The sequence below is a fragment of the Tursiops truncatus genome, chromosome 13, assembly GCF_011762595.2.
Source record: "Tursiops truncatus isolate mTurTru1 chromosome 13, mTurTru1.mat.Y, whole genome shotgun sequence".
NCBI classification, from domain to species: Eukaryota; Metazoa; Chordata; class Mammalia; order Artiodactyla; family Delphinidae; genus Tursiops; species Tursiops truncatus.
In genome coordinates this window covers 67,406,620-67,420,775 of record NC_047046.1, presented here as the reverse complement: position 1 = coordinate 67,420,775, position 14,156 = coordinate 67,406,620, and positions in this window count along the sequence as shown.

The window sequence follows — 14,156 nt, the reverse complement described above, 5'->3', positions numbered from 1 at the left end:
AAAGGTGAAACCCTTGGGGTAAATGATGGTGCTTATAACCAAGAACAGGAAGAACGGAAAAGACAAAGAAAAAATAACAGACCATATGTGTATCAAACTCAAAGTCTTGGCTTTATTTATATGATGTTCTTATCGAAAAGATTCTATTGAGCATGAGCCTGGAGCCCAGGGTTGTGGTAAGTCTCGCTGTTGGCCCCAGTGAGGGTGTAGTCCTGGAAACCACCTCTGCATATTTCTTCATGGGCATGGAAGTGTTTTATTTGTCTGACAAAGGATGGCAGAAGACTCAAGACAGAGGCAGTGCTTTCTTTGGGGACGACATAAGCGGTAGCAAATAGGGGAGGGACTTTCAACAGTCAGGTCTTTGGGGGACTAGGGGATAGCAGTGAGAAAGCCACAATATCTTCTCTGATTATTAGTCTTACAAGGTGAGGAAAGTGCACAGTGAGCATCACGACAAGAAATGGTGAGATGCCATCCTCCACTGGCCTAAGTATGTCCAAGAGGAAGCTGGGCCACAGGAACATGAGGGACATTGTTTCTGAAGGTCTATGCGGTGCTTCTTGGGGAACCACAGAAATCAATCTTAATCCTTCAGTTTTGCAGGTGGGAGCTGTGCGTTCCCAGAAACACAACTATCTCAGATATAGAAAATGAAACAAGATAAGATAAAAGGAATTTTGCCCTGACATCATTTGTACCCACCCAGTAGATGTGGCCATGTGACATCTGCATTCCATTAGTAAACATGTAAAATGCCCAAACCTACAGTAGGGACAGCATTGCCTGTAACGTTCAGATGCAGAGATGACTTTGTTTTAGGATAGTCTGCAAAAGTCTCATGGCTCTTGAGTCAGAGCTTAAGTCTGAATATAATTTAAGTAAACGGGAGAGAAGAATGAGAAATTTCCAGTCCCACCCCCGCAAAGAAAATGGGTAAGTAAAAGCACAGATATGCCTGAAAGAAAGGGAATTAGATGCACAGAACTATCTATCAGGACGGAGGCTGCGTGTTGGATACTCCTGCGAGATGAAATTGCATTGTTAGAATAACAGAATACATAAATAGAAAACAGAATTATATATTAGAATATATAATGTTGCTCACAAGGGCATGCCCTCACCCCTCCTGCAACCTCTTGGGTATCTGATGTACTGTTCTATGCGGACATCCTGAATAACATCCCTGTACACATGGGTGGAGACAGAACATATTTCTTCTCTTTTCCAAGTGGGAAATTTTAGATACAAAAAAAATTCACCCACAGTTATCAGGCCAAGACAACTGAAGATCAGAATCCAGGTCACCCACTCGCAATCAGTTCTTGCTACCTGTGTATGAGAAAGGGACCTCACTTCAAATGACTATAGTGAAAAACTGTGTGGCTTCATACTCACTTTATCACCTTATGTAAGCATTTTAGTAATAACCTGTTTTAAATTCAGACATTACATTTTACTATGTCCATGTATAATATATAATACATAACAAATAGCACATAATACTGACATATATAATATATAGTATATATAAATACATAATATACATTGACATACATAATATATATAGTACATATAAATATAGTATCAATATATTATATATATTTATATATACATGTATTTAATGGAAGGGACAGGCAAGGGGAAAGTCTGTTTAGCACCTTAAAAAAGTCTATTTATGTAAAAAAATTTTGGGAATACAGTTTGTTTATAGTGGGATTTAAGGAACTAAATATAAGTACATCACTGAAACTTCCTGAAGAAATTTGGGTTTTGTTTGTTTGTTTTCAAAGAATTACTTCATTTTCCTCCAAGGTAGATAATTTTATCCTGTTCTCATTGGAGAAAAAAATGTATGGCTTTTATTTCTAATACAAGTGCCTATGTTTTTTGAAAAATCATGACTTAATTAATCTACTTATTAAACATAAATTTTATAGGCTATTTTTAACACTGGCTTAAAAAATGGGCTTCTTCCTGTTTTGAAGGTTTTCAATAATAGGCAAAGTAAAACAATATCCTTCCTTCTATGGCTCAGAGAAAACACTGAATTAAGCAGCAGAAACTATTTGTCCATTTGTCTAAGGTCAGGGGAAAAGAGCCTTAATCTTTTTGTTTCAAAGATTCCACTCAGATCCCCCCAATAAAGGTAAGAAGCGCTACAGATCCATTATTAATTTGTCAAAGCATTAACTAAGATAGGTTTCACCTCCTCTTAAGACGGCCTGACTCAATGTTTGCCCATCACAAGGAGACTTAACAAGCCCTTCATTGCAACCAAGCAAAACTGTGTTTCCAGCAACAACAACCGTGCTTGAATGAACTTTAATTTACGGTTCTGGATCTATGTTCTTCCCCTCTCCCCTTAAAAAGAAATAAAGAAGAGTATGTAAATAATATCGGAGTGGCTGTTTAAGATGAACGTGATTAAAGGGTTAATGTGAAAAGGTGCAGATTCAACAATCCAATACAGCACATCCACCTTCTGGGACGCTTCAGTTCCACAACTCAGCTGGGACAAATTTACTTTTGTAGTAATGCATGGAGAATTCAAGAATGGGTGGTTTATATTTATAGCAGCTGCAGATTAACAAGAAAAGCAGTTGAGTGAAGCAAGTGGAACAGACTCTCCTTTGATGGAAGAGTGGTCCTTAGTCTTGAAGCAACATGAAGCATTTTCAAGTTATTACAAAAACTTTTATGGCTGGAATATAAAGCTTGGGGTCTCTTGCAATTTGGGTTTCCAAATTTGACCTTAGAAGAGGAGGTGTGGAAGTGCTGAAACGTGTCCCCTCCCAATGTATAGGCTGAATTAACTCCCTGTCTCCCAAAATGTAACTGTATTTAGAGATTAAGTCTTTAAACAGGCGTTAAGTTAAAATGGGTGGCTGGAACTGTCTGTAATTCAATCTGACTGGTGTCTGTATAAGGAGATGAAATTTGGACACAGAGAGAGACACCAGGGATGTGTGTACCCAGAGGAATGCCCATGTGAGGCACTGCAAGAGGTGACCATCTGCAAAGGCAAGAAACCAAGCCTGCCGGCACCTTGATCTTAGACATCTGGCCTCCAGAACTGTGAGAAAATACATTTCTGTTGTTTGAGCCATCCAGTCTGTGGTATTTTGTTATGGCGGCCCTAGCAAACCAAGATGGGACATAAGGTGATTCTTCACTGCTCAATCTTGCACTACCATTATTCTAGTTCATAGTGATGGTTTTGTATCAGCTCCAATCACCACTAAACTATGTATAACAGTTATATTAGTCATCCCCCTTCCCCACCCTGTATTTTCATTATTGCTCTTGTGATTAGATGCTTTCTCCCTAACCAGGCTGTCTACAACTCCAGGTCACAATGTCTATCGTGGGCTTCAGTAGCAACAATTAACATGTACTGTTGTACTGATAATATGTGGGTCAAACTGGTACTAATTTCAAAGTTTCCAAATAAAAGTATTCCTTTTGTCTCAGATAAAATGAAGGGATTATTCATCCAACAGGAGAAGTCCTAGATAAGTAAGCTAGGAAAACTGCTGGCTTCAATGTATCCCTTAAAGGATGTTTAAATGCAGTTTAGATATTATCACCTACAAAAGAAAGAATGCAAATGCTGGGAGCTCTAAAACTTAAAAGATGGATTAGGATGCAAGAAATTGAAAAAACAGGTGTTCCACATGGTCTCCTGTGCAATAAACAGGGGCAAAGGTACCTGGCTAAATATTGCCAGTCTTAGGCTGAGAGGCATAAAATCAAAATTAGCAGCTACATCCCAATAATATTGAAGTGAGCAACCTGGAGCAACTGGCAGATGGGAAAGAAATTAAACAAGTATATGATCAGAAAGGTAAAATGTCAATCTCTGTTTAGAATGTTCCAAATATTACCTGGAAAACTCCTACTCATCCTTCAACTCCCTAGATCTTATGTCCTCTCCTATGGCAAACCTTCTCAAACACCCAGAAGTCCTTTGCACAGACTTCAAATATAGCATTTATCAGATTACTGCAAAATGACTGTAACATTCAAAGATGGTAAAATAAGAAAAAGAATGTGTACCTTAGAAGGAATTAAATATAATAATTGATATTCCCTTGATTTTTCATTATCTTTCTATTTTATTATTCTGTGTCCTCAGAACATAGGCTAGTTCCTGGTAGGGGGAAAGTTCTGGATACTCATTTATCCCAGTCCCCATGGGAACTCTACCTATCCTCTCATAATTAGTGCCTAATGACCATTTTCTGAAAGGAGAACGTGAAACAAATTTAAAAGGATTGTCTTACCACAAATTTTCATGCCACCTTCTAACCAAATTACTACTACTGTTGCTGTTGCTGCTGCTACATAGTGGCACACGCATATGCACACACAGATGCACATACCCACCACTTATTGATCTGTTGTAAGACATTCTGATTCCCTGTGGCTCACTAAGATGAGTTGGTAAAAAAAAAAGGAATAACACAGCCATACCCAGTGTTATGACTCAATGCTTGTGTCTCCCCCAAATTCATATGTTGAAATTCTAACCCCTAAGAGAATGGTATTAAGAGGTGGGGTCTTTGGGAGGTGATTAGGTCATGAGAGTGGAGCCCTCCTCATGAATGGGATTAGTGCCTTTGTGAATGGAACTCCAGAGAAGGCTTTTACTCCTTCCCATGTGAGGACACAGAAGACGGCGGTCTATGAATCAGGAAATGGTTTCTCATAAGATACTGAAACTGCCCGTGCCTTGATCTTAGATTTTCCAGCCTCCAGAACTGTGATAAATACATTTCTGTTGTTTAAGCCACCCAGTCTATGGTATTTTTTATACAGCACCTGGAACTAGGACACCCAGTGAAGCTGAAACAAAATGAGGCAATGCACTCAAAGGGCTCATGTGAAGAGCCATGCAGAGCTGTACAAATATCTCTGTTCCATTGTCCTCAGTTACTCAAATCTTGATTGACTTACTGTGACCGTGTCTAAAAGAGAGTATACTATTGGCTCCTCGAAGTGACTGAAAGAACTCCAGTCCTCAGTCTCCACTCCTTATCTCATCTGCACTCTCAAAACTCTCCCCAGTTGAGTTGATAGAAACAGCTTCTGTTTCCTGTGGTCGCAAAGCACTCTCCCCTTCCAATTCCTTAGAGAGCCATTTTCCAGGCTTCCTTCTTTACAAAGACTTTTCTTATCCTCCCACTTCAGCTCTCCCAATCCTAAGCAAACTGATTCCTCTCTTTTCCATCTTTCTACCTTGAATGACAGTGGTAGCAAGTGTGCATATATCTTGTCATTCCGGATCCTTCAAGTCAAATACTGAGTTGGCCTCCTCTTTGCATTTCCTACCACCCGATGGGCTGGAACAGGATGGGCACTCTATAAGCACGAGTTGAATGCTGTTGAAATGAATAAATGGATGGCTTTGCTTCATCATTTAGGGAACGGTTAAGTCAAAATGTATTATGTGGTCTTCCCTGGTGGCGCAGTGGTTGAGAATCTGCCTGCTGATGCAGGGGACACGGGTTTGAGCCCTGGTCTGGGAGGATCCCACATGCCGCGGAGCAACTAGGCCCGTGAGCCACAAGTACTGAGCCTGCGCCTCTGGAGCCTGTGCTCTGCAACAAGAGAGGCCGCGATAGTGAGAGGCCCGCACACCAAGATGAAGAGTGGCCCCCACTTGCCACAACTAGAGAAAGCCCTCACACAGAAACGAAGACCCAACACAGCAAAAATTAATTAATTAATTAATAAACTCCTACCCCCCAACATCTTCTTAAAAAAAAAAAAGAAAGAAAAAAAGTGTATTATGTGACATGATGCAATACTACACAATAGATAAAAGGAATACATAGACCTCAAACACTTAACTTATGTTATATATTCAAAATGTATGGTAGTGGTTGCTTGGGGTCAGGGGAGTAATGAGACCAGAGGGGGGTTTAACCTTCCCAAGGATTTTTGCTTTGTCTCTATCTTTTCATTTTCACTTAAAAAATAAAGAATACTGAAAGCAACTTGCTTGTTACTTCAGGATGGCAGGAACATAGGTGTTTGTTAGATTATTCTTTATACCTCCTGTATTTTTAAATTTAAAATAAAAAAACATAAATTTCACCTCTTGAATGTATAGGAATATTTTTTGTTTCATTAACTGGACACGAAGGAAAAACATCATCATGACATTTTGTTGTTCAGTATACTCTCAAGCCTGGCATCACCATATGTGTGTATGTGTTTATTGTTTGTCTTTGATTAGACTGTAAGTTACATGAAATTGTTTGTCTCTGCATCCTTAGCTCTTAGATCATTGGCCACAACGTAGGCTCTAAAATAAATACTTGTTGAATAAATGAAACAGTATACTGACCATTCTGTGTATCTATCAACCTTTTAAAGATATTATTTCATCAATATAGTCCTTGGAATTAAATTAGTCTTTAGTCAAAGATCCTCCACTTATTTTAAACAGTAGATTAATTCACTCCTGAAATTACATGCAGATTTGTTGTGCAGATAGGAATGTGCATTTTTCTGTGTAGAGAAGTGAAAGCAGTAAAAAGGGTATGGAAGAAGGGGAATGGTGAAAGGTGTCAAAGGATGTTGGTGGTGGCTGGCACAAAGGGACAAAACAAAGGGACAGGGAAGAGAACAAATGAACAGAGAGAGAGAGAGAGAGAGAGTGATAGGTCTAGACAGACATCTGAGAGAGGCAAGGAAGCTTGTGGTGATGATGACCATGTTTATTATTGCTGTAACAATAATTCTAGACCCCTACCTACTGCCATGTATTAGGTATTTTCTAAGAGCCAAGAACTGTGATGGATTCTTTACATATGGTAACTTTTTTTTTAGTTTAATACCCCAATATTGTACACGTCCATAAAGCTCAGAGGGCTCTTTTACTAAAGATTGATTGATCGATAGTGACAGAAAGAGCATCAAACCATGGTCTGTTGTGCTCCAGAGTGCCAGTTCTTAGCCACTGTATAACTGTTATATTTGTCTTTTCTTTCTTCTCCCTAGCCATCAGGAACATCTCAGTGATGGCTTACTCCATCAACTTTATTGGATTCTCACAGCCAAATTTATAGGGCTAAAGACTTACAGGGGCAGTGGAGACTTATTAATCAATACCCTCCTCTTATGATGTATGACCAGGTATTCATTTGCATTGAACTGTCCACCCCAGACCAGCTACTATTTTCCAGAAGCAGCATGGAACACGCAGTTCCCAGGGGAGCAGTGCACTTTTTTTAAGTGCCTAAGAGAGCTATCTCACTACCAGGTAAGGACTTCCTACCATGGATTCAAAACCCAACCTGGTGATCTTGGGGATGCTATTCCTTTGGAAACGCTATTAAGAATTATTTCCCCCACCCCACCCCATTGTTTCCTAAGCTATGATCCAAATTCCAACATTGCTAGAAAAAAATCAATACAGAGATAAAAGTATAATTTTTAAAGGAGATGGAATGGAGTTCCCCAGACCATTTAGATCTATCAGTTGAAAAAATTTCTATTTTGGCAACTTCAAGCATTGGTAAAAGTAAGTTGGTCCATCCCTCCCTCCCCTGGGCCTCTGCTCTATCATCAATGTCTTGTTCATCATATCCTATAAAACAAAGAAAAGAAAAGGAATTTTTAAAAACGAAAGAAAAGGAAAGGTAAGGCAAAGCAAGGAAATAGGGGAGGGGAGGGAAAGGGCGGGGGGAGGGAGAAGAGGGGAGGAAAGGAAAATAAAAGAAGAAAAAAAAACAGAAGCAAGGTCTTCAAGAATCCCTCCATGTCTCACAGAATTACTACAATGAGAGCCCTTTGTGGGATGAAGTGGCAACATTTCATATCTGGTACAGAAGGATGTTGAAAGAAAGAAAACTTGGTTTGAAACAAATAAAAACCGAATCCATTAGTTTGTTCTCTCTGTCGTTTTTTTGTTTGTTTGTTTTGTTTTGTTTTTTCATTAAAAGGGCAGACCCAGCATATGAAACACTTGGGAAACCTACAGAATCAGAGCGTTTCAGAAAAAGGATAATGTTTCAAGAGCAACTACCTAAAGGCCCCTCCTTTTTAGGATACTGAAACCTAGAAAGACTAGCGAAATTACACGTCAGAAGTCACCCAATCCCAAGGCGTTTATTTTATTGTGGAGTCGGAGTTAATCTTCACAGATTTTTTTTTTCTCTTAAAGTTTCCATATTTTTGTCCTTAAGGTTGTTAATTTCCAAGTGTACCCTCTCTCCTTTCTCATCCTCTTTCCTTCAACTCTAGTAAAAGCCAAAAATGCACAGCAAGAGAATAGCCACCCAATTCAGTCTCAAGCGTAGGTGTATGATGAGACACCTGGGACAACCAGACTTCAGCACAGCCGCTTACAATTTTAAGACCCGGTGTTCCCCCTTCTCTGGCACCTGTACACAGTGGTACACATCCAGAATCACAAAGCTCATTGGCATCAAATTCCTACAGAACAATGTTACTTACATGGGTTCTAGACCTGTCTCTACACTTAGCTGTATGATACTGGGCAACTCAACCTAAACTGAGCCTCAGTGTTCTCACCTGATAAATGGCAGAAATAGCAGTCTTATTTGAGAGCTTCTTTTAGAAAAGGAAGCTCAAGTCAAGGGTATGCTGGTAAACATTTAACAGCTGGTTCTCTGGGTTAGTGGGGGGAAGCCCTGATTTGCAGTGTCTGCCCATTTCTGTGGTGTAAATACGCCACCAAATCTGTGTTCAAGCTACAAACAGCATGTCACTGAATACCACACCAGAAAAGATACTGTGAGCTGACCGGAGAACGTTCCAGTACACCAATTACTCCATCTACCTATAGGTAACACCACAGATGTCCTTGCCTTTGAGCTTCGACTCACACATTTCACTTAAGCTGAAGCTTTTCTCTTCTCTGCACATCTCACTCCTACTCATCATTCAAGATTCAGCCTTACAGCCAACTCTTCCATAACTCTTCCAAGATCATTTACATCAGAATCAATTCTTTGGTTATCACATCTCTAGTTAACTCTTACTCTATTTTTCCTGTATTTATGAGTTGTGTCAAGAGCCTGTTTTCCCCTTTCCCAGCTCACGTCCTAGTCTCCATGATCTCTGACAGTACAGAGCAACATCCCTTGAACACAGGAGGGGTTTGATCAGTGTCGAATAAATTAGTAACTAAAACTACTTTGAAAAAAACATGACAAAGTCTTATCAAGAAGTATTTTTCCCCCAAGGACTGAGAACTCTTCGAAGACAGGACAGCGTTTAATTCGTGTTTATATTCTTAGTATTTCATTTGTGCCAGATAAAAATTTAGAACTAGAGGGAACTGAGCCAGAGCAATGGTATTTCCAAAGTGGCTGATGCAGGTGTTACCAACAGAAGTGGGATGGGAGGGGCCCAGTTGGCATCGGGTTCCAACCTACCTACAGGATTTCAGTGCCGTGTGCTTCTCCTGCCTCAGATCTGCCTATGAAACCCGGACTTGCCACAGAACGTCAGATCAACAACACCAGTGAGCCTTAGTTATCACTAGATGGCAAGACAGGACCACCGAAACAGCCATGAGATGCACCCAGTCTCCCAGCTGGGAAGCCAAACACAGGGGATGAGGGACAGCATCCTTCCTCAGCACTGTAGCTGTGAACAGAAGTAATTAGGTTGCAAGCCGAAGAGGTGGAATACCCAACACACACATGAAATGTTAGCCTAGAGGCAAAAAGCCAAAAAGGTGAGCTGAAGGCTATAAACCCAGAAGAATTAGGACCAGGGACTGACATTCCCAAGAGGCAGTGAGGTAAAATGGAACACAGTGTCTGGCCTTATCATGGATGACAAAGTCTCAATTGTCTGTCATGTTCAGGAGAGAAAGTCAATATTGGGAGTTGCTAACTTTGACTATATATGGAATAGCATTTTTTAAAACAGAGTACATGTAAAATGCAGAAATTACACTGGTACTTTCTTGAAAACTTCAAAAGGTACCTCAGGATGATGACAAAGCTCATTTATGATTGCACTATAGGGATAAAACAATGCCTGCTGGTTTACTATGTGCCCAGTGAGGAAACAGGCTCTGAAATGTTAGTGCCTCGGCCAAGGCCACACAAGCTAGTACCTGGCAGATCAAACCCAGGACTCTCTGAATCCAACCCCCTTGCTCCCTTCCGCTATGTCATCGTGCAAACTAAAGCAAAAACAAGGCGCTAACATAATGCTTTACCTTTGTCTTACGCGGCTTACCTAAATCTGAAAGGAATTCCGAAAGTGTCAGGACCTAGCTTCCAAAGGTAAATACTTTGAGGAATAACATTCATGTGGAAGTAGAAGCTCTTGACTAATTAAGATAAAAAAGGAAGGTCTATTATAGTCCAGCCTCATATATTTAAAATAGTGTTGCTATTTCAGTTAAGGGTCCAAAACTGGTGAATTGAGGTAACTTTTCCTTGTTAGAGCTTATTCTCCGTCAGGACCTCACTGAACACCGGATCTGTCTGCTACTGATCTGGTACAGACTACCTGGTAGATGGATACTGAGGGTAGAAATCAAGAATTAAAACATGTCAATAAGGTTTCTTTAAAATTCTTTATGATGCCAGTGATACACCTGAGATTCTCTTTTCACCTTTGAAATGTGGGACCAGGTAAAAATGTTAACCCTTATGGACAACCTTTTATTTTACCCCATGACTTTCTCACTTCCTTTGCTTTTATGTGTGCTGTGTTTTGTTTTCTTTTAAGCTTTCAAATCCAATAATGAACTCCAGTTATCTTATGCCATTTTTGAGAGATGATTAGAAAACTTTACAGTACTCTTCTGGCATAATACAAATATTGCACAAGCAGGAGTTGGGTGTGAAAGCAGAACAACTAGTTGGGTAGTTTATATGAGTGGCAGAATACAATTTACTGAGTCTAGAATATTCCATAGCCCTTCTAGGCTAAAAGTGGTGATTGCTTTCACAGAATTCTAGGCCATTTGCATTATCCAGTCTTACTGGCTGCAAGCTACTCAGGTTTAAAGCACTCTTTTATCACACTAGGGTCCACCTGAATCTAAGTCAAAATCTGACCAACCCAGGTCTTATTTGTACACACCTGAAAGCAAAACTGAAACACAGCGCCTCAAGAAAACTCAGTGTAAGTGCAAAACCAATGGATAAATCATCTTTTTATAAAAATAAACAAGAACAACAACAAAGCACCTCTTTTTGTTTTTTCTAAATAGAGGCTAAAATGGTTTTCAAAAGAGATGTAGCCTCCTACGCAAAACTTCCATATGCATTGGGTCAATGCTAAAATTATGGTTTCGGACCAGTCTGTCAAGCAACTCTCTCAACCAAATTCTACCATTATTTATACGAATTTTCAATGGACATGGCCACTTAACCAGTTCACTGCCTTTAGCTGTACTTACAAGCCCAGAGAACTGATATTGATGCAGCCCAAGGGGATCCAGAGATACTCATGTGCTCAGTGCTCAGAGTATCGAGAGATACTCACGTATCAGACATTTTCCCTTAGCGAAGCCTGAATGGACACAAACTGTGATCCTAATACGTCCTTGAGCAAATGCCTTTCTGGAAAACACACAGTATACTGTGCCATGTCACTTATTTCCTGTCCTCTCCCCTCTCCTTTGATATGATCAAAAAAGCATATTCTCTTAGGAAAAAAAAAATCAAGTACAACATGTTTTATCATATAAATTTCCTTTGCATTATTTTCCTTGTTTTAGCACAGCAAAGGCCCCAAGTTGGAAGATTCCTTATCCTTGTCAGGACCAACATAAGAGACACATGGGCCATTTCCAGAGATGGAAGGGAAAAATATACAACCTGACAGAGAGGGCTCCTTTTCCTCTTGTCCCCATGCTTCTGGCACTCATGGTGGCTTTTGTTTTTTTCACCTCCCTCTTGGTGGGAGAGAGGGTAGGTAAACAATCACCAAAGGCTCTGATCCACTTTCAGCTTTGCAAGGAGAGAAAAGGGGTCGGGGCCATGGCCGTGGCCTGGTCCTTCTACTCCTGTTTTCCTGTATCTCCAAACCATTCATCAGCTACTACGGAGCAGACATTCCTTCATAGAACAATTAGGGGCTGGGGACCACAATTAACTGTTGATTAGAACTTTAGAGATTGTACTTTCAGGAAGAAAAGGAAGATCTTAGAACAAAAATCATGTAGGTTGGTTTTAATGAGTGTTGCTAAGGATGATGAATTACTCCAAACTCTAATATTTCATAAGTTCTTATACCCTTCTTTTCTTACTCTTTGAGAACAAAAACATAGGGAAAATGTTAAGTGTGGGATTTTCTGACTCAAAACCACAAAAATGTCCTTGAGAAGGTCAGCTATTAAGTATCCCAGGGCACCTGTTGTAACTGGGTCAACAGGTTGAAAATTTGGCAGGTAGAAAATCTTCCTGTCTGAAAGTTTTCAGCCCATGCGTTTCTTCTCAAACTACAACCCAATAGTGAGCCTCTGTCAAATGGTCTAGAGGCACTGATTTTTCTTCTCCCTTTTAAGAGGCTTTCTGTCCATCTATAAAACATTCCTCTCTTCTCTTTACACTGAAGTTTCCTTCAGATGTTTATAGGACACATTAATTTGAGGGGTTTGGATAGGTAGCCATTTTCAATTTCTGACTGAATAATCTAAACTCCTTTCTCCTCAAAGAAACATAGTTTGAGGAAAGTGCTCTCTCAAGAATTTTATTAAAATTCAGGATTATTTTTTCATTTCAAGTACAAAAATTGAGAACAAAATGAGCAAGAAATATTTGCTCGGTGCCATATTTATACCTAGTCTATTACTTTGAGTTTTGGTGAAAACAGCTCAAGACAGCAATGGGCTTTGCCCAGAGGACTTTCATTCTAGTTGAGAATTAGCACATGAAACATGAGCGTATGAAGGTCAAGGTCTCATTGACTGTTTCGCAGTCAGAATGGAACATGAGTCAGGAAGTAGGATCTATGTAGAAATATGGAGGAAAACATTGCACTGGCTACGCAGCTGTGAATGGGGTGGAGGGACCATTCAATTCTCATGGTCTACAGAAATGTGGATAACTTAATTTATATTAAAAATAAGAGTAATTATCCTTATAAATGTATGGTCTCTACTTAAAGAAATTAATTTTTCTTCTAATTTAAATCTCATAGTAATTTTATACTATGTCATAGAGTGGGCACATTGAATCTTTCCGTCTGTTCAACTACGATGCCTTTGGGTTTATATTTACAGAGAGTAAATGGAGCATCTTTTCAGTCACTTGCTGCCAAGCACAGTGCTGTGTTGGGAGATGATTGTTCATTTTTTTAATAGCAGTGAGAACAAATTGCCCTCCATCGAAGGGCTGTTGTGAAGCTGTGGAGAGCGTTACTTGCAGAGGTTTTGGACAGAGGTGTTATCTGAATCAGAACCCGTGAAAAGAAGAACAGCTATAACATTTTCTAACAGTGAGAAACTACTGTGTTGTAAAATAGTTTCTAAAGGGAAGAGTGCTCTAGACATTATTTGTTAAATTTAGAGGAACAAGACAAATCAAGGAGCAAGGAATCACTGGAAATAATACAACCTGCAAAAGGGTAGAGAAAATAATGTATTACTAATTTCTATGGCCCCAATGTTGTAAGAATAGTAAGAGTGATGCCAAGAGACATTTAATAGAGCTAAATCCTACACTTCACTGGAGAACTGAATTATTGGAGTAGCTTCCAGTTGAGACGGATAATTTTACCAGGCTGTATTGTGTTCCCATTCTAAGGGTATAGCAAGAAAAACAGTTAAACAAGGTTCAAAGGCTTAACGCCCTCGGCTCCGTCGGGAAGGATGCAAACGGAAGTGAGAAAACATCCTTTGGCAGATCAGGATTTCAAAGGAATAAGACACGAAGAAATGAAATAAATTTTCCAGGTCTCCACCACTAAATTATGCTGTTAAATAAAACTAATCCTTCACTGTAATTTAATCTATAATAATGATTGTCATTACAGTTCTGAAAATAAACCTTCAGTCTTCAAGGAAACATCAAAGTAATTCTGTTTTTTAAATTTTTTTCAGTTTTGCTATGTACTTTTTAAGTTATTTTTCCCATACCCATGTTAATATTTTTCTGAAATTCAAATGATAATAGATTATCCCCATTTCCCCACCATAGGATGTATAC